This window comes from Panthera leo, chromosome A1, assembly GCF_018350215.1.
Source record: "Panthera leo isolate Ple1 chromosome A1, P.leo_Ple1_pat1.1, whole genome shotgun sequence".
Classification (NCBI taxonomy): domain Eukaryota; kingdom Metazoa; phylum Chordata; class Mammalia; order Carnivora; family Felidae; genus Panthera; species Panthera leo.
The window spans coordinates 139,865,073-139,890,954 of record NC_056679.1 but is presented as its reverse complement, the minus strand read 5'-3'; the positions used below and the strand labels follow the sequence as shown (position 1 = coordinate 139,890,954).

Here is a 25,882-nt window from a genome sequence, read left to right as displayed (position 1 = left end):
GTCATTGTTAAGCCATGAAGTTTAATCTTTATTGACAAGAGAAAGATTTGTTGGTGTTTTAGGTGCTTCTGTTGCAACAGAGGACCTGAGAGGGCTACTGACTCCAAGAGTCCACTATGGCCTGTTCAGGATAAGACCAATGGATTCACTCCCTTTAGCCCTATAACAAATCACCACAAATTGGTGGTTCAAAGCAACATACATTTATTCTCATATAGCTTATAGTTCTGGAGGTCATAAATCTGAAATCAATTTCACTGGGCTGACATCAACATGTCAGAGGGCACTCTCCCTCCAGAGGGTCTAGGGCAGAAGCTCTTCCTTGCCTTCTCCAGCTTCTAGAGCTTATGCTTTGCATTTCTTGACTCATGGGTCCTTCTTCCATCTTCAAACACAGCAGAGTAGCATCTTGCTTTAGTCTTCACAGTGCCTTCTTCTGTAGTCAAATCTCTCTCTGTGTCCCTTTTATGACACTTGTGATTACGTTTAGAGCCCACTGGATAATCTGAGAAAATCTCCCCTTCTCAAAATCCTTAACTTAATCTGCAAAGTACCTTTTGTCATATAAGGCAACATTCATGAATTCCAGAGATTAGGAGCTGGATTTCTTCTCAAGCCATTATTCAGCTACCATAGCTAAGAATATGACAACCCCAGCCTTAACCACCCTAGCAAAATAAAGCTGGGCATGTGGGGAAAGGGAGAGCATAGGAAAGAGGGAAGGGCATCAGGACAGGCAGGTAGTCAGATTGTCCTCTTTCTATAATGTAGGCCCTCTATACATAACAATGTTCACCAAGGAGGTTTGAGCCCATTTTTCTTAGACTTACATATATTTAATTTATATATATATGTATAAATTATAAATATAATAATATACATATATTTATATTATATGTATAATCTTATATGTATTAGTTTTTCCTAATTATAATATTAATACCTATTCATAGCAGAATTTTGAGAACTACAGAAAATTAAGATCATCTATGATACCTCCACTATAAACAGTTTGGTATATTCCCGAGCCATATGAGCCCATCTTTCCTGAATTAAGCCCTTTGAATATTTCAAGTTCAGCCCCGTCAAGAAATTCTTACTCAGAAAGTTAGAGACAGCCTTTAAATTTGCGTTTTATTGATGAAAAGACCACAATATCAAAAAGGTGAAATGCTTCATCCAGAATCACTTAGTAGAATCAACAGTAAATAGTGAAACATTGGCCTCTTCCTTTTCATCATTGTCTTCTAGTCATCATTAATGACTTCTTGGCATTCCACATCCAAGTAAACACATCTGAATTCCTAGCCAGAAACTCAATAATTCATTTGTTGTATCTGTTGATGGCACATCAATCTTTTGACCTTTTTTTTGTAAGCCATAAAGTAATATCTTCCTTTCCTTAGTCAGAAGCTACATTGCCATTATAAATCATAAACTGGAATACAAATAGATCAATTATTTAGACTGTCAAATCCCTGGAGAAAAGAGGAGCAAGGATAAGCCCAATGCAACTGTTCTGTTGTTGCTGTTGTTGAGCACACTTTTAAAAAAAATTTTTAATGTTTATTTTTGAGAGACACAGACAGAGCACGAATTGGGAGGGGTAGAGAGAGAGGAAAACATAGAATCTGAAGCAGGTTCCAGGCTCTGAGCTGTCAGAAGAGCAGGACTTGAACTCACAGACCATGAGATCAGGACCTGAGCTGAAGTCTGACGCTCAACCGACTGAGCCACCCAGGCGCCCCTCAGCACACTTTTGATGGTGAGAAAACATCAGGTGTTATTCTTCACTGTCGGTCAGTTTGAATCTCACCCACAAATAAATAAAACCAGCTTTAAGACAGTGAACATATTCATCACCTCAAAAAGTTTCCACATGTCCCTTTTTAATCTCTCTCCCACAACCAAACTGCCTACGCTACACCCTCCACACCATCAGGGAACCTCTATTTTGCTTTCTGTCACAATAGATTAATTTACATTTTTCTAAAATCTATATAAATGCAATTGTATATACTCTTTTCTGTCTGGTTTATTTCACCAAGCATTACTAATTGGAGATTAATCCATGTTGCCCCACAATTCACTAGTTCATTTCTTTTTAATTGCTGAGTACTGTTTCATTGCATGGATAATTTGTTTATTCATTCACCTGCTGATAACCATTTAGGATGCTTCTAGCTCTCACCTATTATAAATAAAACTTCTATGAACATTTGTTTTCAAGTCCTTGTATGCAAAAATGTTTTCACTACATTTGGGTAAATATCTAGGAATGGAACGATTAGATCACATGGTGGGAATATGTTTAATTTTTTCAGAAACTGCCAAACCATTTTTCAAAGTGGTTGTTCCACGATGCAATCCCACCAGTAGTGTATGAGACTTCTAATTCCTTCATATCCCCATCAATACTTGGTATGGTCAGTCTTTTTCATTTTAGCCATTCTACAAGGTATAATACATGTTGTATCTCCTTGTGGATTTAAGTTCTCTTTCCCTAATGAGGTTGAGCATAGTTTCATGTACTTACTTGCCATCTGTTGGTCTTTGGTGAAATGTCTGTTCAAAGTTTTTGCTCATTTAAAAAATTTTAAAGTTAGTTCTCTAAGACCTAGTGTTCTTTATATGTTCTAGATACAGTTTATTTATCAGATATATGATTTGTAAAATGTTTCTTGCTATATGTGATTCACTTTTTCATTTTCTTAACAGTGTCCTTCAGAAGCAGAAGGTTTTAAGGATGAATTCCAACTTACCAATATTTTAATTTATGAATCATGTTTTGGTGTCATATCTAAGAAATCTTTGCTCAACTCAATAACACATGCTTTCTTTCAAAAGTTTTACAAAAGTTTTACATATAGGCCTATGATCTATTTTGAGTTAACTTTTTATGTGGTATAGGTATGGATTGAAGTTCACTTTTTTATATATGAATATCTAATTATTTCAGCATCTATTTTTCAAAAGGTTATAATTTCTTCACTGAATAGCCTTTGTGCCATTGTCACAAAAATCAGGTGTCAACACAAATGTGCATCTATTACTGAACTTACTATTTGGTTCCATTGATATTATTATCTGTATGTCAATATCACACTGTCTTGATTACTATAGATTCATAATGCCTTGAATATAGTATTAGCTCTCCAAATTTATTCTTGTTTCTCAGAGATCTCTGGGCTATTCTAGGGTGGTTTTTTTTTTTCACATTTTCATGTAAAGTTTAATGGCATTATTAAACTCACAACTTAAATACCATAAAATCTATTCATTCTAAGTGTATAATTCTAAGGGTTTTAACATATTTACAGATTTGTGCAGCTGTCACAATTAGAATCTAATTGTAGATTTTTCTCACCTGAAATTTAAACCTCATACTCATTAGCAGTCACTCTCCAACCCCTTGCACAAACCGCCAATTTGCCCTCTCTATAGATTCTCCTATTCTAGACATTTCATATAAACAAAATCACATAAAACGTGGTCTTTTGTATCTGACTTATTTAATTTAGCATAATATTTTTTATTTATTCTATGATTATCTTGTATCAGTATTGCATTTCTTTTAACTGCCAAATAGCAGTCCATTATACAGATGTACCATCTTTTGTCTATCCATCAATTGGTGAATATGTGGGTTGAATTGTTTCACCTTTTTGGCCATTCTGAATAATGAGAATGTAAAGTGGTAAACACCCTTTGGAAAACAGTTTGACAGTTTCTTATAATGTTGAACACTTAACATATAACCCAGCAAAAGCATTCCTGGCATTTATCCTAGAAAAAAGAAGATTTATATTCACAAATAATCTGTATGTGAATGTTTATAGTAGTGTTATTTGTAATAGACAAAACCTGGAAACAAGCCAAATGTCCTACATGGAGTGGATGGATGAACAAACTGTGGTATATCCTTCTAATGGAATATTACTCAGAGAAGGAATGAACTTTTGTTACAATCAAAATTTGGATGGATCTCAAGGACATTATGTTATATGAAAAAAAGGCAATCGCGAAGGGCAACATATTCTATTATTTCATTTACATAACATTCTCAAATTGGAAAACTTATAGTGATGGAGAACAGGGGAGTAGTTGTTAAGGGGCTGAAGGTGTGTGACTCTTCAGGAGTAACACAAAGGAGTTTCTTTGTGGTGACAGGACGGTCCTGTATCCCTGTTGTGGTAATGGTTACTCAAATCTAGACATGCAATAAAATATCATAGAACTATACACCAAAAAGAAAAAAAAAAGTGCATATAAAACTGGTGAAATTCAAATATGGTCTATACCTGAGTTAATGGTATTGTACCAGCATCAATCTCCTGGTTATGATATACTATATTCATGTAAGATATTATCATTTGGGGAAGCTATTTAAAGGGAATACAGGATCTATGTTACTATTTCTGTAGCTTCTTTGGAGTCATAAACTAGTTGAAATAAAGAGCTATTTTTCCAAAGCTATAGCCTAATCTCTACTATACTTTGGATAACTTAGGGGAAAGGTCTGTCCTGCTCATGGAATCAAATAGATAAGAGATTGTGAATTCAGTACAATTTGGCTAACCCAACCACTGTGTGTGTGTGTGTGTGTGTGTGTGTGTGTGTGTGTATATATATATATATATATATATATATATATATATATATATACATTCCTCAGACTCAATGGCAAACAAATATGACCATTTGAGAAAGCCTGGGCAAAATTACATAAGTAATCGTCTGCTAGTGCCAACTCTTCCTCATCTACCTTGATCCTGCCTGGACTGTGGACATGATCTGAGGATGAAAGCAGCCATTTTCAACCATGAGGATAAAAATCACAGGCTAAGAATGGTGGCACAAAAGGAGTCAAGGCTATATACCTCCAAATTTGTCTTGTGACAAAAATAGATCTGTATCCATTAAAGCCACTACAGCGTGGTTAAAACTGAATGTCATCTCTACAAGGAGAAAAAATGGATCTCTTCTCCTGAAGCAGTGGGGGTCAGCTGTGCTCTGCAAAGCACAAGGGCCATCAGCCAGAGAGGCACCACTGTGAAGGTGTGCCAGGGAAAACGGAGGGCAGGAGGGTGAGGAAGTAGGGCTCACCACGTAGAAGGAAGCACCTCAGGACCTCTCTGATATATCTAAGTATACCTGGGGGGGGGGCGGATAAATAAAGTCAGCGGGCCTTGGGTCATCATAATCTGGGTTAGGTTTGGGTAATCTCAGGATCATCACTGGTGGAAAGGGCAGGTGAGACCAAGTAGGGACTACTCACTTCACACCAAGCTAAGTCCAGCTCAGTGGTTCATTCCAATCTAGGTAACTAAGGGAACAAGGTACTTTCTCCTGGGGGTGTGACATTAAGACCAGTCTGAGTCTGAGCTGCAGTAAATGCTCTTTAGTCCCTACTTACCATCCGTATCCTCTGAATTATTCTCCCTCTTGCCTTGAGAGGAGAGAGGCTGCTCTATTAGATCTTAGTCTTTTCTCGTCTCTTTCTACCAGCTTTGAAATTTTTATGACATTATTTCAGATTTTATCTAAGTATGGGTTTTATTTACTTGCCATGTTTAATATATGATTTCTTCATGTTTTTTGTAATATAGAGTTTTTAAATGTTTATTTATTTATTTTGAGAGAGAGAGAGAGAGAGAGTGGAGAAAGGACAGAGAGAGAGGGACAGAATCCCAAGCACAGAGCCCAATGTGGGGTTCGATCTCATGAGACCATGATCTGAGCCAAAATCAAGAGTCAGACACTTCACCAACCGAGCCACCCAGGCGCCCCTGTAACATTCTCTTATAAATGTTCCTATATTTCCTAGCAATCATGCTTGAACTCTCAATGACATCCTGGAGCAATGCTTCCTATGTCTGTCACATCTAGCATATAGGCCAGGGGTCGGCAAACTCTACCCCTCCTGCCCTCCTGTTGTGATAAGCAGTTTTATTGGTACACTGCCACACCACTGTTTACTCGTTGCCTATGGTTGCTTTTGTACTATAATGGCAGAGTTGAATAGTTCCAACAGAAGCCCAGTGGCCCCACAAAGCCTAAAATATTTTCTATTGGCCTTGTACAGAAAAAGTCTGTCAACCCCTGACATAAGCCACCATGTATTCTGAGTTAATATAAAATACCAGCATATTCCAACAACAAACTGTATTGCTCATATACTAGCCAGTTGAGGAAAACTTAATCTACATGTTTGGTGATTGCTTTTTGCCATATTTTCTATAAAAGAACATTTGTTCTCTTACTCAGTCTGCTCAATTGCTACATAATATTGTGAATTAAGAACCTGATATTAAAATAAAGTTAACTGCTTGCAATACATGGTATTGCTTTCATGCATAAAGCCTAAGATAAATGTGAAATACCATTCGTGGATTTGCTGTAATATTCTTTTCTGAATTTTTGCTCTTAATATTGGCTTATTTTTAAAGGCACTTTTTGTTTTGGCAAGAGGAATCTTCCTAAATTATTTATATAAAATGTATTATCACTCTTTTGTTGGATCAGTGAACTAGATGACAGCTCAATTTGAGGCATTAAAAAAACCTTTAGCAGAATCATTTGTGGTTTGGGCAAAAAATAACATATTGCCTTTCAGAACAGAGATCATGGGATACTGAGTGAGAAAACTGTAAGATAATAAATAATTGTATGGCAATAAAATGCCTGCTCACTAAAATGAGATTTATTTTTAAATAAGCCAGCAATCGGGGCGCCTGGGTGGCTCAGTCGGTTAAGCGGCTGACTTCAGCTCAGGTCATGATCTCACGGTCTGTGAGTTTGAGCCCCGCGTCGGGTTCTGTGCTGACAGCTCAGAGCCTGGAGCCTGTTTCAGATTCTGTGTCTCCCTCTCTCTGACCCTCCCCCGTTCATGCTCTGTCTCCCTCTGTCTCAAAAATAAATAGATGTTAAAAAAATTAAAAAAAAAAATAAGCCAGCAATAGAAGAAAATAAAAAGGGGATCAAAATACATTTTCAATCAATTCAAAAGAAAAGTGTAGACTTTAGGAAGACTGAAAACAATGCTCCCCAAATTTAATTGCTTCCTTATCAGGAAGCAATAAGTAGAAATTGGAGCAATTTCTAAAAAGCAATTTAGAAGATATATATTATTATATATCCTGAAATCTTACTGCTCATATGTAAAAGAAACTTAAGAGAAATTTTCCAAAATTCAAGAAGAACCCGAATTATTACATGACATTACCAATGAGTAGTGAAACTAAAACTTTTCTATTTTGATCAGTTATGATAAAAGAAAGATGAAATTCTCTTTCTACTCCCTCTATAGAAAATAGTACAAAACCATTATCATGTAAAGTGCATGATCAAAGATTATACAGCATCTCCCACCAAAACAAAATAAAACAAAACAGTAGGAATTAAGTACTAGAGAGATATGTCAAGCAATTTGTGTTTTAATTAATATTTTGTTACTTTTCTCGATTTTTATGATACTTGTATATTTGTCAGCTTTTTGAATTTATAACTTATTTTGATTACCTTCTCTAATTCTAAATGAATTTTCACATCTGTACCTATTTTGCATTATTTTCTTAATGAAGGTCTAAAAATTTGATTAATCTTCAGGCCCTACAAAACCTAAACCAACCCATGAGAGCCATCCTTTGAAAATAATCTTTTTAGAATATGTAAAATAGTATTATTACTACATTAAAAGTCTATAATGGCTCTCTGGTAGAGAGCATTCTTTTAATTCTTTTAAATTCTTTCTTTAAAAAAAAATTCCTAATGCTTATTTATTTTTGATAGAGAAAATGTGAGCCAGAGAGAGGCAGAGAGAGGAGACATAGAATCCGAAGCAGGCTCCAGGTTCGGAGCTGTCAGCACAGAGTCTGATGGGAATTCAAACTCACAGACTGCGAGATCATGACCTGAGCCTAAGTCGGACACTTAACCAACTGAGCCACCCAGGAGCCCCATAGAGTGCCTTTCAAGACAGAAATCCTTGCAGTGAGAAAAATCCTGTGTTCCCAGGGGATGGCTATGCAGGAAAATAACACAACATTTTCTCAAATATTAGTCCATGCTACTGCAGTCAGTACTGGCAATACAACTATTAATATGTCTGTTTTAACATTATGTATAAATTTATTTTATTCTTCAACCATATCTTATGGTCAAAGCATTGTGCAGATCAGTGCTATTTAACAATTAAGTGCTGGTATATATCCTTGATAAACTTTTATTATTCCAATTTCCTTTGCCCCTTTCTCGTTTCTATCAGATTTACAATCTCCAACTCATGCACATTAAATAGAACAACAAACATATGCCAAGAATGTCACCAGGTAAAATGCAAAAAATAAAAAAAGCTTAAGTATTCCCCAGTGACTATTCTCACAAAAAGACAATAGCTACTTTCATTCTTGTTGGGAGGATCCTAAGCTTCAGCTCATAATTTGTGTATGAATTATGGGTGAATATTTTTAGAATTTTGGATTGAAAGTCCTTCCAAACATGACTCAGAACCCAGAAGCAATCCAAACTTAAAATGTGCATCTGGATAACCATAGTAAATAAAATTTTTAAAAAAGGCAAACTGTGAAAAAAAATCTGGAATATTTATGATATAGCACTAATCTCTTTCATATCATCGATAACAAAATTAACTCAATGTAATAACAACTCAATATAAATTTAATAATTCCTGTGTCCATCCTGTCTATACACATGATAAACTGATTAACAATGTATTGTCACCAATTCATACCACGTATTACCAATCTGATAGCCAAATCATATAATATGCCCCCAAAGAGAAAAGCTTTCCAAAAACCTTAGAACCTCATTATGGTCCATAAAGCATCAGATCACCTGGGAGCTTGCTAGAAATGCAGAATATGAGGCCCCGCCTCTGCTCTCCTCAGTCAGAATCTGAATTTTAACAAAATCCCAGCTGATTAGTATGTACCTTAAAGCTTCAGAAGCCCTGCTTAAAGTATCATCTGACAATTTCTGTTTCAGAAGCAAAATTCTTTTTCTTAAATGTTCATTTATTTTTTTGAGAGAGAGAGAGAGATCAGGGGAGGGGCAGTGAGAGAGTGGGACAGGGGATCCCAAGTAGGCTCTGTGCTGACAGCAGTGAGCCCAAAGTGGGGGCAAACTCACAAAATGTGAGATCATGATCTGAGTCAAAGTTGGACACTCAACCAACTGAGCTGCCCAGGTGCCCCAGAAGCAAAATTCTTATCTAACAGTGTTCAGGATCTTCTGATCTAAGTTTGTTATCTTGGAATTAATTCCCATATATAAAAGACCGTAAAAAAAACATCATATGTGAAGTTACTCTGAATAACCTACCAAATGTGAATTATCCTCCAATGTATTGGACCAAAATTTTATCTTTCTCATATTTTATTTTGATTATAAAATGACTTCATATTGCAGAAACATTCTAGATTTTTTTATGTTAGTAGAATTTTTCTTAAAGTACCAATCCCACCTACTCTAGTATAACTATCACCACTCTGAACCATTACTCACAACATCACAGTTATTGGACACAGTTGCTTCTGACCACGGAACGGAATATTAGATAAGTTTAAGGAATCTATCAGAACCGTCAGCTGTCATGCTTCACTACCTTCAAGTAAATGGTCAAGCTGAACCATAAGAATGATGCTGACATCTATGGAAGATGCTCAGGTGCAGACCACATGAGTAGATTCCCCTATAAAGAATGCCACGTTTCTCCGCACTTAAATGCCACTCCATGTTCATTGATATGAGTCGTTCCTACTAACATACTAAAAGGGTAGTTTGAGCTATACTTCCCTAGATGAAATCCTTCCATCTTGAAGACTTAAAAGATTATTTTGTATGCTATCCTGTCTTTATCAACCCTTCATTCAATTCCTTCAATAACATTTTTTCAAGTTAAAAATAAAAGACAACACATTTAGACAAAAATTAGCTTTGTTAAAGAAGAATGCTAGAGGGAGAAAAATCACATTTTGCCTACTTTGAGCCCCAGAATTTTGACATGAATACATAGGTAGGCTATATTCAGTTTAGGTATATATGACACTACACCTACACGGATCATGTAGCCTGAACTTCACAGAGGCAACAAAAACTTTATTGGAACAACTGAGCCTAAATTCTATAATTTAATGGTTTCTAAATGCTGATCCATAGAACAGTACTGGGCTGGCTCATAAGAATTATTTGGGAGGGGTGCCTGGGTGGCTCAGTCGGTTGAGCGTCCGACTTCAGCTCAGATCATGATCTCACAGTCTGTGAGTTCAAGCCCCGCATCAGGCTCTGTGCTGACAGCTCAGAGCCTGGAGCCTGCTTCAGATTCTGTGTCTCCCTCTCTCTCTGCCCCCACCCCCCAACTCATGCTCTGTCTATGTCTCAGAAATAAACATTTTTTTAAAAAATTAAAAAAAAAAGAATTATCTGGGAAACATTTTTAAAATACAGACTCTAAGGTCTTATCACCTGGATTCAGATTACTTAGATCTGGGGTGAGATCAGGAATAGGCATTTTTTTTTTCAAATTCCACCAGATGACCTTGATACGTATGTAGGGTTTGGTACATAGTCAAGAACTCAAAAGACCATTTATTGGGTTCTGAAAGCCAGTTCTCATGGCTCCACACATTAACTAATAATACATTATTTCCATACTGTTCAACAGGACATACTTCCCTTGAGATGCTAATAATAAATATCCAAATGAGCAAACAAAAATAAGGTTCTATATTCAAAAAGGTTTAAGAAACACTGGGTTTAAATAAAGTTAGAATATTTTCTTTACTTCATACAACTAACACATATTACATATTGTCAACTGGGAGGATACGGTAGGTAGCATTTCCCTAATTTATCTGCCATGGAATCCTCTTCTTGGTGTGTCCTATCTCAATGTTTCATAGAACTGGTGTTCTGTAGAGCACAGTTCAGGAAGCTATCTTAACCAGAGTGACTAGGAAGCAGTATCTAGGATACTGAATCCCATTGTCCTTGTCCCTCTTCCTTCTTTTTCCATGGTGCCATGATGTCTTCTTTCCTCAAAGTCCCTCATGTCTGGTCACAGACAGCCATCACTCTTGGTCCATGCACTTGTTCATGCATAGTCACTGAGGATTAAATCATCAACAGCGATTAGCATGAAAGGTTTTGCTTCCCTCTGGTCAGCTCTGCAGTATTAATGTGGCTATGATGGTTAGAGCTTCCTCTCTCTCTCTCTCTCTGTCTCTGTCTCTCCCTCTCCTTCCCCCCTCTGTGTCCATAGCACAGGTTCTTTCTGCATGCTGAAAGGGCAGCCAAAAGGTTTTCTCCATTTGAGCTTCTCCAATGCCTGCTTATCACCATTAAACACCCTCAGATAAACCCAGGATATTATAGCTTTTGTTCTTCTTGCCAAATATTGTATGGCTAAAATCAAAAAGTGTTACAGATGCAAGAACCTATTCTCCATCAGCAACAATCTCTGAAGTCCTGGGAAGACTGGGTGGGTGCTAGGAGGAGACCTTCGTCTTCTATTTATTTTTTTCATTTTTTTAATGTTTCATTTATGAGAGAGACAGACTGTGAATGGGGGAGGGGCAGAGAGAGAGGGAGACACAGAATCTGAAGCAGGCTCCAGGCTCTGAGCTGTCAGCACAGAGCCCGACACGGGGCTTGAACCCAAGAACCACAAGATCATGACCTGAGACGAAGTCAGATGCTTAACCAACTGAGCCACCCAGGTGCCCCGAGGACACCTTTTTCAATAGATAGTATCTTTCACATAATAGGGATTAGTCAATGACCAGGTCAAATAAATGTTCACATGGATTTTATAAGCTTCAAATATCACAATTCTAGTTCTTTCCTAATTCTCTCCCCTTCCTATCACCATGGCAATCCATAAAACAAGAGAGAAATCAAGAGAGGTTTTTTAAAAACACATAGTGTGGGGGCACCTGGGTGGCTCAGTCGGTTAAGCGGCCGACTTCGGCTCAGGTCATGATCTCACGGTCCGTGGGTTCGAGCCCCGCATCGGGCTCTGTGCTGACAGCTCAGAGCCTGGAGCCCGTTTCAGATTCTGTGTCTCCCTCTCTCTCTGACCCTCCCCTGCTCATGCTCTGTCTCTCTCTGTCTCAAAAATAAATAAACGTTAAAAAAAAAAATTAAAAAAAAAACACATAGTGTGTGCAAGGTAATGTAGGCATTTATATATGTATGCATGTATTTTTAGTTTTTGTTTAGTTTTGTTTCCTTGTGAGCCCCTTCACTCATTTCTCTAATCAGTGGTATTTTAATATTAAGCCTTCATATGATTGGTATTAGTGCTCTACATGACTGACTTATAATTACATATCTCCAAAAGAGACTACAGAGCTAGGCCTAATATCAAGTTCTGTGAAGTCTGGGTCATGCAAGAGTGCAAACTGACCCATGTGGCATCACCATTGTGATCATACTCAAAACTATTATTCCAAGGGTAACTTCACAGTGGAGAGTAGCAGAACCATTAACAAAATTCTTCTCAAGACAAATAGAACTGATGGTTCAGTTAGAACTACTGGGGACCAATGAATCCCTAAGGAGAAGACAGGAACTGGTCTTCTCTGGCCTTTCTGAGGGCTAAGATACTATTTCCTGTGTCTCCATACTTCTCCAAAGAGGAACTCTGCCAGATAACAGTTATCAGCTACTGGACAAGCTTTCATAGATAAATGTTTCTATATTCTGTCCCTTTGAATTCCCATTGTTTGTTATAAAATTAAAAGCGTTTAACACAGATAGCTTTTACAACAATGAAAGTCTGTTAGCTATGGGGCGCCTGGGTGGCTAAGTCAGTTAACCAACCAACTCTTGATTTCGGCTCATGTCATGATCTCACAGTTTGTGAGTTCAAGCCCCAACTCGGGCTCTGTGCTGACAGTGCCATAGCCTGCTTGGGACTCTCTGTCTCTCTCTGTCTCTGTCTCTCTCTGCCCCTCCCCTCCTCTCTCTCTCTCACAAAATAAATAAATAAACTTAAAAAAAAAAAGTATGTTTGTTAAAGGCCTGCCTTTATTCCTCATTAGCTTTTTACTGTTTCCTAACCCAACACTGGAATAACCAAGAACTAATCTGTCAGTTGCAGGTAGTAAACGGACTGGTGGTCACAAAGAAGGGAGATCCATGTTGTCTGCACTAGGCAAGGAAGTGATGGTAACTAGCTGTTAGGCCAGAAAACTTAGTGGCATTAATAGAATAAGTTGAGCCTTTGTCAAAGAAAATACACCCATGAATTATAAACTGGAAATCAGAGAGTGTAAGCTATGCCCCCAGTGCTATGTAGAATGACCTGCTAGACAAATTAGAAAGTGATACCACAGATTATGCTCCTCCAGATATTTGTGTGTGGTGGCCATGAGAATGGACGACTCAGATCTCCTGCTGGCAGGAATAGAGTGGACCAAAAGCCCCGGCTGCATCCCTCTGGATCCATCATCATGTCTGCACCAAGGCCATGCTTCCTCTGGACTGTTCCAAGACTTGACTGTGCATGGCAGGGGTACTGGTGCCATCCATCTTGTGGATGTGAGACTCCTGTAACAGTTGACTTGGGCTAGAGAACTCTCCACTGATAAGGCTGATACATTCTTAGAAGTGCATTGCAGTTTGAGATTCTCTGACAAATCCTCCTTCCTTCCCCCTCTCCTTCACAGGTATCAAATTTGCTTCACAGGCTGCAGCTCTCCTACCTCCTTCTGTTCTCCCTCTCCTTTATCCTTCAGAGGCATTTTCCTCAACAAATTTCCTGCATGCTTAAGCCCATCTTGGTTGACTGTTGACCAGAGAATCCACCTGATGCAGAGAGTGTGTGTGAAATAGCCAACATGTGAATACCGACTTTAACTCTTCCAAAGTCTTTTCCTGTACATAATCTTATTTGGTTCCCAGAACTATTAGTAAGGTTTCCTTCAGATCTTTCATCAACAAAGAAATCCTTCCTTTTTTAATTAATAACAATACTCTGCAAGTATCTGTGGCCACACACAGCTATGAAGGATAAGCAGTATTGTTTATTCATCTATCCAACAAATATTGAGTCACTTCTATGCACCCAATGACAAAGATTCTTGACCAAACATGAGTCAGGTTCCTGAACCTTCTCCTACACCCCATCTGTGTACTTCCTTGTAAAATCCAGTCTTAGCAAGAATTCTGCTGAGTCAATTTAACTAGAACCTCCCACTCTTGATATCTGATCAACCTCCACCATCTCCCAGGCAGTGTCCCATCACCCTGGCCCATCTTCAGTAAGAATGCTGTTAGCTTTGGTTAGCCAAAATGTCCCTGATCCCTGATGTCTCCTCTAAGTAATTTTCCATCCACTGACTCCCACACTATTCCTTGGCTATAAATTTCTACTTGCCTGTGGGGTATTTGAAGTTGAATCCAATCTCTCTTCCCCACTGCAAAATCCTACCCAAGTGGTCCCTACTGCATTGGTACTGAATAAAGCCTACCTTACCATCTTTAACAAGGGTTATGAATATTTTTTCTTTAACACCACTTCCATGCTAGACTCTCTTGGGGATATAGCAGTGATTAAGTCAGTCGGTCCCTTCCCTTATGGGATTTAAATCAGTTTTAAAATCACAATTGTGATAAGAGATACACAGGAAAAGATCAAGGTGTTATGGGGATAGGGGACATTCTAGGGAACCTAACTTTGGTCATCTTTGGTAAGTTTCCCTAAGACCTATCACTGAAGCTTGGTTCAGAAGGAGGAAGTGGACATCATTTGGTTAAGGGTGGTTGAGCTAGTACTGGGGGCAGATTGGTGCCACTGAGTAGATAGGGAAGAGGGAAAAGTTCCCAAGCAAGAAGCAAGTGGGAGCATTTAGAGAACTGAATAAGGACCAGAATATGTCAGAAGTAGAGAGAAAAATGAGCGAGAAGCATCAGATAAGGCTAGAGAGGCAGACAGAATCGGTTCCCAAGCTCCCGCTTATACATTCCTGTAAAATAATTTGGGAAACTATGTACCCAGTCACACACAACACGCTAATTCACGTCTAAATCATTTTAAATTTAAACAGTTTCAAAGGATTTGATTTCTGGCATATTGTAAATATTGACATCTTAAAATAAAGGAATAATGTAATTCAAAGAAAATACCAAAGCTATTGATACCCAATACCATCCATTGGAAAAAATAGATAGATAGATAGATAGATAGGTAGATAGATAGATAAACAAGTTGATCTTCAACACTTAGAAACTTTATACCATTCTTTTTTCTCTCTGAAATCATATTTCCATTCCACCTTCCCCACAAAATATCTTCACATAAAATACCTTCATCCTTGAAATTTTTTACTGGTGTCATTTCATCCTTCAAGGTAAAATTTTTCCTTCTGGATTAAGTTGTTACTACAAGTATTATTAGTATATACTTTACCAAAAGCAACATAAATGTATTGCAAATTTTAAATAAATTTTTAAAATTAGAAATGATTTTGTTAATTGAATGGATGAGGATTTTTCATTTCATTTCATGTTTTGGTGGGTAATTATTTATTGCTATAATGAGATTGGGTTTGGTACCAATTCTAATATGTTTTTTGGGAACTCTTGGAATCTTTATTCATATATATAAATAGACAGTATTGGAGCATAATTTGCTATAAAATGTCACTCAACTCTTTGAACTTCTTCCACTTTACATGCCAAAACCACACAGTAGCATATCTCCAAGTACTATTTCTGTGATCCATCAGCTGACAACTCAATTAGATCTTCTCCAATTCTGTTGAAAGCAAAGAAATGGAAATCATCCTGAATTGTGAAGAGATTTGTTACCCATCATTAGAAATACCAATTTCTCAATTTCTGGGAATATATCAAAAAAGCTCTGCCAGTGGGGTGCCTTGGTGGCTCAGTCAGTTAAACAACTGATTTCAGCTCAGGTCATGATCCCAGGGTCCTGGTATTGAGCCCCACATGGGGTTCCATGCTGAGCATGGAGACTGCTTGAGATTCTCTCTCTCTCTCTCCCTCTGTCCCTCTCCCCCCACTCACACTGCTTGCTCTCTCTCTCTCAAAAAAAAAAAAAAAAAAAAAAAAAGGCTTTGCCCAAACTGATCAAATACCTATGAGTTATACCTCATACTCTTGCATTAAGAGGCATCTTCTGTAGCATAATATACTCTTACCACGTTGGGAAAACTAAGATATTGTTAATTATATTCAATAATGTTAACATACTTTCAATAAATTGAGGTAAATCCATAGCTTGTAGGTTTTTTTAAAAAGGTATTAATAGAGACACCTGGGTTGGCTCAGTCAGTTAAGCATCAGATCACAAACTCATGGTTCTGTGGAATCAAGCCCCGCATAGGGCTCTGCGCTGACAGCACAGAGCTTGCTTGTGATTCTCTCTCTCTCCCTTTCTGTCCCTCCCCCACTCTCTTTCTCTTTCAAAATAAATAAACATTACAAAATAATAATAAAAAGGTATTAACAAAAGTATATTGAAAAAACACATCAATAACCTAATTAGCAACATTATCCCTCGTTGTCAAATCAATAACCAGACAGAATTCTGACTCCATTTTTCATTTCAAATAACCCTGCCATGTGAATTCCCATTGTAAATATTTAGACAGATAAGGCATAGAGTCCTGCCTGAGTCTGTCATCTGGATATGAGAGACACATAGACAGCATCTACTCCAGGAGCCAATATGGCTTTTGGTGTGATTCTTATTAATCTGAAAATGAATTATATTCATTGTACTATGCAAGTGTATGACATTTATTGAAAACTTGTAGAAATAGTCATTTGCAATAAAACATTTACATAATTGTTATTGACATGTGTTTATATTCAATTAGAATTGTTTAATGATTCAGCTGATGGCATAGCTACAGAATATAACCAAATAGGAAATCTTAGATCCAGTCTTTTTATGGTGGGAAAGGAAAATGGATGAGAGTCAGCTGGAGCAACCATTCTCAGCTACATGCAAAATGCTGCAGTGGATCCTTGAGGATCAAGAGCAGGATAATTTTTCGTTACCTCAATCCAATTTAATTCACTCACAAAATACAGCTGGTTTTCACAGTATGGTGTCAGTATCATGTGCAAAATAAGCCATGGTCTATGTCCTAGGAAAACTTATATTTTTACTGATGAAACAATGCATATTCTTACCCATATGACATATAAAAGCTAAAAAAAAAAAAAAAGGTACAGAATACATTCCTTCAAAACACAAAAGGGGAAACTGTGAACTGGTGTAGTCAGAACATGTTTCAAGGATCTTGCATGGAAGGATAGCACAGATGGAAAGCCAACATTCCAGATACAGGGAAGAGTATAAGGAAAGACTCAGAGGTGATTCAAGGATCAGAAAAGAAGCCAACCAGAGTAGCATGGTGGCTTTGAACTGGGGAACAATGTAAGAAAAAACTCGGACTGTAAAGAGCCTGAAAGGAACCCATAAAGACTGAGGCTGGATTTTATAGGTAATGGAGAGGCTGTTGCACAAAGGAAAGAACACAAAATAGCTTATGGAAATGGGGGAGTAAAAGAGGAGAGAGGAAAGACTACTAAGAACGTACTGCAATAAGGCAGGTATCAGGTGGTAACAGTGATGGTAGGGGTAATGGTACTAAAGGGCACTAAACTCTAACTTGACTTCTAGTCCCAGCTCTGCACTAACTGGCTTAATGATCTTGGATAAGACACTTGCCTTTGAAGCTTTGTTTCTTCCACTCTAAGGATCCCTTGGGATTAAATAAAGCATCTCTGAAGGCAACAGCACTCCAGTAAGTACGGACCAAACAGACAGAGAACTATGACCCTCCCTTCCATTCTGGCTTCAATTAAATCAGATATAACAGCAGTAGTAGTCGTTGTCGTTGCCGTTGTAGTAGTCGTAGCAGCAGGAGTAATATGAGGGCTTCTAGGTATCATTTGCAGAGAAGTTTATACTACTTTGAAAGTTTTCAAAAAACTGAATTACAGGAGCCTCCTTCAAATTCATAAAATTCCGAGATGCTATGGAGGAGAGCAGCTTTATGAGCGAAGAGTTAGTGGGACTTGCTAACAGCACAGAGAAGTAAAGAGTGAGGAATTTCAAAGAAGACAGAATGGCTAGAAAACATGAAACAATAATGAGCGTAGGAGCAGGAATTGGTTCTTAGGAGAAAATGTTGAGTTTTCCCTAGAGTTTGAAGGAATAAACTAGTATGAAAGTTTGTGTTTTCTCTTCATTGTTTTCTGAGCCTTTCAAAAATAGGTCTGCAACATCCCAAAAGAGAATAATTGCACTCAAACATAATTTAACATATGATATATGATACCTTTATCATTAATTAGAAATCGTATCCATAAAATCTCCAATTAAAGATAACTTTAAAAAAATTTTTTGTTAATTTTTCAAAAGGCAAAATGTTTTTGTTCAGTGATACAGGCATTTGCAGCAAACCTTTAGGGCTTAAATTATTGGCTTGAATTTTCTGTTTCCCATATGTACTCAAGAGGTATTTTTCTCCTAAGGTATTTCTCTTAACATAAAAGGAATATTAATTTGATATATCATCTTTCAAAATGGTATCTTCGCCCTGGGTTGTCCATACGAGATTCTTGATGGTATATTTGAGAATGCTTTGAACGAGTGAAACTATAATCCTTCCATATGTAAAGTCAGCATGTACTTTAAATTTTCTCTCACAATTACAGTATCACATGCAACTGGGAACAAAAGCTACAGGGAACACAGTGTAATGGATCGTGATGACTGTTTTAGAACAGCTTGAACCTCCTTATAGCCTACGAGAAGGCTATGTGAGCTGAATTCAGAAGAAGTGCTGAAAATGGCTTTTACTGCACACTACACTGTTTCAGGGGCAAATTTGCTTTTTTATGCCTTAGAACCATAGGACTCTCAAGTAAAAGTTCTTGTGCCAATGAAAAGAAGGCTATCCCCCATGTCCTTCCATTATGAGTATTTCTTCTTACTACAAAGCACACAGATAATCACACACGGAATGATTTCCAGACTACCAATACATTTTGTTCCAATTGCTTTTGCCACTAATGCAACCAATTGCCTCCTTCTCTCATTTTAATGTGTTATGGTTCTTGTCTCTGGTGAATGGAAGCAGCACTACCACAGCAAACCCGCTGGATTTTCACGTTTTGAGGCAAAAGAGAGGTCAATGAGAGAGTTTTTAACTAATTGTCTCCATCTTCTCAATTTAACATACTTCTGTTTGAAGTAATTGTAACAAGAACAGAAATGAGGGAAGGAGAGAAATGTACCACACTTCCATTATATTCTAGCTTTTAATATCCTCAAGGAGTAATGTCTCTGTCCTATCTCCCTGGAAGAAACTCTCATCGAGTACAGGGCCACTTTTGCGGAGATTAAATTTTTCAAGCTGTGCTCAGCTTCAGCAGATTCTTAGTGAACAGAAGCCTCTCACAGCCTGGAAAATCATGTCCCTCCAGCGGGGCTGGGATGATATCCTTCCATCCCCTACTGACAGACTACAAGTAAATGTATTTGGGGAAGACTGATGACCAAGGAGACTTGCCATTTTGTAATGTTCTGCCACTGAGGTGATCTCCCCATCCCTAACCTCCGACTGGAACCAGACATGCTTCGGTGGAACCTTTCACTAGGAGAGAATGCTATTATTGATATGGCACCTTAGTTGCTTGAGAATCATGACATAGAGAAATATAGCTACCCATCAAGCAAATGAGTCCATTATGTGGTCCCTAGGAAAACCCCAGAAAACTCTCCTTGTTACTCCCATTTCTCTTCATTCAAATCCTTCCAGGCAGAACCCTCACACTCCCATTTTCTTTCCCCTGTGTTGTGACTCTCCCAACCATTTCTGATAGAAAGACTCAAGCAGACATTTACTGGTGCAGAACGAGCAGGCCAGCCCTCTCTGCAGTGCACCTCACTGCATTGGGAGTGCGCTCCCCATGACTCAGAATGAATCAGACAGAGAGTGAAAAAACAACAGACCCAAAAGGCAGCTTCAGAACTACATGGCGGCCTGTGATCTGGAGAAGGAAGGCTGCACTGCTGATCACAGTTACCCCAGAACCAGCTGTCCCGCCTGCTGCATTCTTCAAAGAACAGGAAGAACATGGTGCAGACTTGTCTTCCCAAGGAAATCAAAACATTCTCTTGTTTAAACACACTGTGGCGGAATACAACATTTCTCTCTGATCTCCCAAGCTATGTTGTATCAAAATCAGAGCTACAGGTCAAAATCTTCTTTGCATGCTCATTTTTTAACTGCCTCAATTTTCTGCCCTTTGTATGAAAACTTTATATATGCTTAAATACAGAATATAAGATAAGTGTTTGTATTTCAAAATATTGGGTTTGGGGTTGTGCCTGCTTTCTTTTTCATTATTTCTAACTGAAATACAGGAAGCCCCTCAGTAGAACTAGCTGGCAAATTTGCTTAGATGTAGCAGCAGCCAATTTATGCTGACCTAGACCTATTCTTTCTACTTGCTACTGGAACTTTCCTTTGTCCCATCCTCCCCTCTTCCTTCCTCACGTTGTTCCCACTGCTGCCTGGACCCTCACCCACCTTCTCATTCCCACCATGCCTCATTTCATGCCTCACTTTTGACCTTACTCCACACCTACAGAGTTATGAATGTTGTAACAGGAGGACAAGCTGTCAAGGCAAGACCAGGGAGCTCAGGGCAAGCAAAACTTCTCTGAACACTCCTTGATTTTACCACATCCCAGTGCAATCTCAGAGAGAAAAGAGAAAACCCCAACCTTTGCAGCTCCTCCTCGCCTAGCCCCTTGGACCCTTGCCTCAAAGCTGGCTGGAATAAGATGGCTTCCCACCCCCAGAGGCCCCACCCTGTGCACCCTGGCACAATGTAAACCCCTTGGAAAAGGACAGGAGTAACACCAGTTAAATTGAGATTAAGGTCTTGCCATCTGGCAGAATGAAGCCTCAAAATACAAATTTACTTCAATTAGTTTTCTCACACACCTGAGTTTATGGCCTGAGAATCATACCCGGTGCACTAGAAAGAGAAGAATGCTAAATTAAAAAAAAATTTTTTTTAAATGTTTTATTTATTTTTGAGACAGAGAGAAACAGAGCATGATCAGGAGAGGGGCAGAGAGAGAAGGAGACACAGAATCTGAAGCAGGCTCCAGGCTCTAAGCTGTCAGCACAGAGCCCGACGCGGGGCTCGAACTCACGGGCAGTGAGATCATGACCTGAGCCGAAGTCAGCCGCTCAACCGACTGAGGCACCCAGGTGCCCCAAGAATGCTTTCTTAACATAAGAGGAATTACTCTAATAGCCAACAAAATAACTTACAGCAAGAAAATAGAGGCATTCTCATTCAAAATAAAGCTCAAAACGAGAAAATATACTATCATTCTTCTGTTGAACTCAATTTGAAAAGGAAAGAAATTGGGGCGCCTGGGTGGTTCAGTCAGTTTAAGCGTCCAACTTCGGCTCAGGTCATGATCTGGTGGTCTGTGAGTTCGACCCTGCATTGGGCTCTATGCTGACAGCTCAGAGCCTGGAGCCTGTGTCGGATACTGTGTCTCCCTCTCTCTCTGCCCCTTCCCCCTCATGCTCTGTCTCTCTGTCTCTCTCAAGAATAAATAAACATTAAAAAAAAAATTTTAAGGAAAGAAATTGAGAGCAAAAATAGCAATTTAACTACTGGAAATAAGGACACAAGACCATCATTACTTGTAGCCCATATGAGAATCAACTGAAAAGCTCTTACATTTTTTCTTTTTGGCAAATAATCAGATAAATTTAAATAAGATAAATAAACACTTTCAAAGTCTTGCCTACACAGCATCAATACCAAAAAGATATAATGGGAAACAAACCAAGTCTATGCAAAACAACAGTATAAACTATAAAATACCTAAGAATAAAACTAACCAAAAAGAGTGTGATTGATATGAAAAAAAATTAGAATTTTGTTGAAAGATATAAAAGATTTACATAAAAGGAGAGACATTTTACATATAAGAACGGAAACATCAAATACTACTAATGGTAATAAATGGTATCATTTATTAAGAGGCATAGAATAATGGGAGTTAGTAATTCTTAGTTATTTTAATTAACGAGCACCTACTAACATGTCAAGGACCATTCAAGGTGTTTTACATTCTGTTTTCACTTCATTTCATCTTTCCAAACTATGTGTCAAGTATCACTATTCCCATGTTACAGATAATGTATGTCATATTACAAAATATGTACTTTAGGGGCGCCTGGGTGGCTCAGTCAGTTGGGCATCTGACTTTGACTCAGGTCATGATCTCACAGCTTGTGGGTTCGAGCCCCACGTTGGGCTCTGTGCTGACAGCTCAGAGCCTGGAGCCTGCTTCGGATTCTGTGTCTCCCTCTCTTTCTCTGCCCCTCCCCCTCTCATGCTATGTCCCTCTCTCTCTCTCTCTCTCTCTCTCTCTCAAAAAATAAACATTAAAAAATTTTTTTCAAAAATATGTACTTTAACCACTTTAAAAAAATGTTAACGTTTATTTTTGAGAGGGAGAGAGAGAGAGAGAGAGAGAGCATGAGCAGGGGAGGGGCAGAGAAAGAGGGAGACACAGAATCTGAAGCAGGATCCAGGTTCTGAGCTGTCAGTACAGAGCCCGATGCGGGGCTTGAACTCACAAACCGTGAGATCATGACCTGAGCCAAAGTTGAACGCTTAACCCAGGTGCCCCTAACCATTTAATATATTATAGCTATTACAATTTAGCTTTAATGAAATGCCTACATAAATTCCCTGGAATTTTTTTAACATGATAAATTACTCTGAATTTTTTTTGAAGAAAGGTGTGAAGGAAAAGCCAAAAATTTCAAAGAGTAACGCCAAAGAAGAGTGAAGAGAGAAATTTTCAAAGAAACAGACCCTACAAGTTTTTAATATTTGGTCAAGGAAGCATCACAAACCAGTGGAAAAATCAATGGTTGTATTTTAAATGACACTAAGAATACTGACTAGTCCAGGGGGAAGAAAAAGATCCCTTGCTTCATGTCACACATCACACTAAGTTCCACAAGTTTTAAAGAATTAATTTAAAAATACACACACATCAACATCATAAACTAGAAGAAACTATACAGGGATAGACTGAGCATAAAAGCAAAAGAAATTATAATGAAAAAGTTCAACAAATTTAACTGTATAATATAAATTTCTATACTTTATGAATAAAACATGAAAGTAAAAACACTGGGGGAAATATTTGCAATGAATATGACAAAGGGTTAATGTATTAGCATTTAAAGAAATTCTTTTGGTTGATTTTTTTTAAAGACAAAAATCTCAATAGAAATATGAGCATAGAGTATAAATAGGCAATTTGCAAACGAATTATTAGATTTTCTATTTCTACTTATGTTAGACACAGATGTCAGTTTGGTACATTGTGTTTACTATGAATTATATTATTTCATTTATTTTTTAATTCATGGGAATGAATTTTTACAATATTCTCTTATATTCTTTTTATGTCTATAGGATCCAAAGTGACGTCCCATTTTTAATTCCTGATATTGGTAATTTGTAGCTTCTCTCTTTTTCTTGGTCAATCTTTCTGGCACAGACCAACTTTCATTTACGTTGATCTTTTCTACTGTATGTTTGTTCTATTCCATTAATTTCTGCCTTTAACTTTATTATATCTTTCTTTTTCCTTTGTTTGGGTTTACTTTGCTGTCCTTCTTCCAACTTCCTGAGGTAGATGTTTAGATCATTGATTTTCACCTTTTCTTGTCTTCTAACATATGCATTACGGATTATAATTTCCTTCTAACCAAGGCTGCATTCCTAAACATATAAAGTAATTATAGTGATTTGCCTAAATATGAAGCTAAACTCAGTTAACTAAGTGAATTAATTTTTTAAAAGCAATGATAATGGGAAGATGGTGGCAAAGGACATAACACATTTGGTTGAAGACAAAAATGGCAAGAGTACAGACTGGCCATAAAAGAGCCATGATTTCAGGAAAACAAAATAAGAAGATAATGAGAAAATTTCTCCTAAATGTGTCTTTATTTCTCCATTAAGGAAAGTGGTCTCACAGCAGATGCTCCATCCTCTTTTACCTGAACGCATGTTCATTTCTCCCAAAGCAGTGAGGTTACCATACACGATCCTTGAGGTAGCAGGCATTAGAAGAATAGGTTGTAAAATCATTGACCAGAGTTCAATAACTGAGGAAAAGAGAGGAGCATTCCTACTGATATACTGAAAATTTTTACTGTAATTAATAAAGTACAGAGGAATAGAGAAAGACCATAATAACTGAAAGAGGTTCAAATCTACCAGTAAAACTATCTATTCGTTGGAACAGAACTCTACCAAGCCACACACACACACACACACACACACACACACACCACATGCACACACGCATACACACATGCACACAAGCATGCACACCACAAAGTTTTCAATAAAAGGGAAACACTAAGCTTGAAACTATAATGTCAGAGTTCTCTCTACTTTCTCAAGCTGTCTGATAATAGAGTACTCCAAGGCTCCTTCCTGCCTCTGCTTCTCTTCTTGATTTATATTCCTGCCCTAGATGAGCTTATCCAGTCTCCTGGCTTTAAATTCATTTCCTGAATGTATATCTCATTCAGAATTCTCTCTCAAACTCCAGACTTGTATACATAAGTGTATAAAATAGATATCTCCAATTTAGGATATCCACAACTGAATTCATCTCCTCTAAAATCTGCTCTATATGCAGCCTTTTTCATCCCAGCTAATGGAAATGCTATCGTTTTTCTTTTCATTTAAAGTAATTTTAGGCTCAAAGAGAATTTGCAAAAATAGTATAGAGTTCCTGAGAACCCTTTCCCAGCTTGCCCCCAAAATAACATCTTACATAACCATAGTATAATTACAACAACCAGGGAATTACGATCAGTGTGATACTATTAAATACAAGTAAGTACAGACTTAGTTGTATTTCACCAGTTTTAACACGCATGCTTCTTCCTCTTTGGTACATTGTTCTGTGAGATGTTATCACATGTTTAGATTTTTGTAATCAGCAGTAGATACAATCAGTATTTACAGCTGTTCCATTACCCCAAAGAAATTCCCTCATGCTACCCATTTATAGCCATGCCCTCCTCATTCCATCCCTAACCCCTGGCAACCATGGATTCCTTCCCCTTGCTATAATTTTATCATATCAAGAATATTATATAAATGGAATCATATCGTGTGTAACCTTTTGAGATTGGCTGTCTCACTTAGCATAATAGAACACCCTTGACATCATCCCTCCAAGTTGTCACATGCATTTTCCTCTTTTTCTTTTTTCTGCAAAGCAACACTCACTTATATAGAAATGCTACAGCTTGTTTACTCATTCACTTATTGAAGGACAAGATATTTGGCTTATTTGCCATTTTTATGGGAGTAGCTGTTCACATCTTTTTCTCATTTTCAAACTTGTTTTCCTATTGTTAACTTTAAATTGTGTGTGTGTGTGCGTGTGTGTATACACATAAATATATATCCCATGGGCTATGTAATCTACAAATAATTTTCCCATACTGTCACTTTATTTTTATTCTCTAGATGGTGTCTTTCACAGAGCAAAATTTTTAATTTTGATGAAGTCCAATATATTTAAATTTTATATTACGAATCATGCCTTTGGTGTCATGAACTCTCTGCCTACCCATAGGTCATGAAGATTTTCTCCTATGTTTTCTTCTAAAAGTTTATCATTTTATACTTAGATCTATGGTAAATTTTGAGTTAATTTCCATATATGAGATACATTATCTTTACAGGTACTCAGACCAAACATTTTGAAGTTCCCTTTGACTTCTCTCTC

At 37.7% G+C, this 25,882-nt stretch overlaps 1 long non-coding RNA gene across 2 annotated transcripts in view; it reads right to left on the bottom strand.

Annotated features, from left to right (window-relative positions):
* Positions 1–11,039: 11,039 nt before the first annotated feature.
* The window catches only part of LOC122221775, a 46,472-nt gene continuing 31,629 nt past the window's right edge, over positions 11,040–25,882 (bottom strand). The window contains exons 4-5 of one of the 2 annotated variants that reach the window (XR_006203430.1): positions 15,676–15,781; positions 11,040–11,126 (exon numbers count right to left, since the gene is read on the bottom strand). This is a non-coding gene — a long non-coding RNA (uncharacterized LOC122221775). Of the gene's footprint in view, positions 11,127–15,604; positions 15,782–25,882 lie in introns of those variants that run through there. The other variant, XR_006203428.1, reaches the window with a different exon arrangement.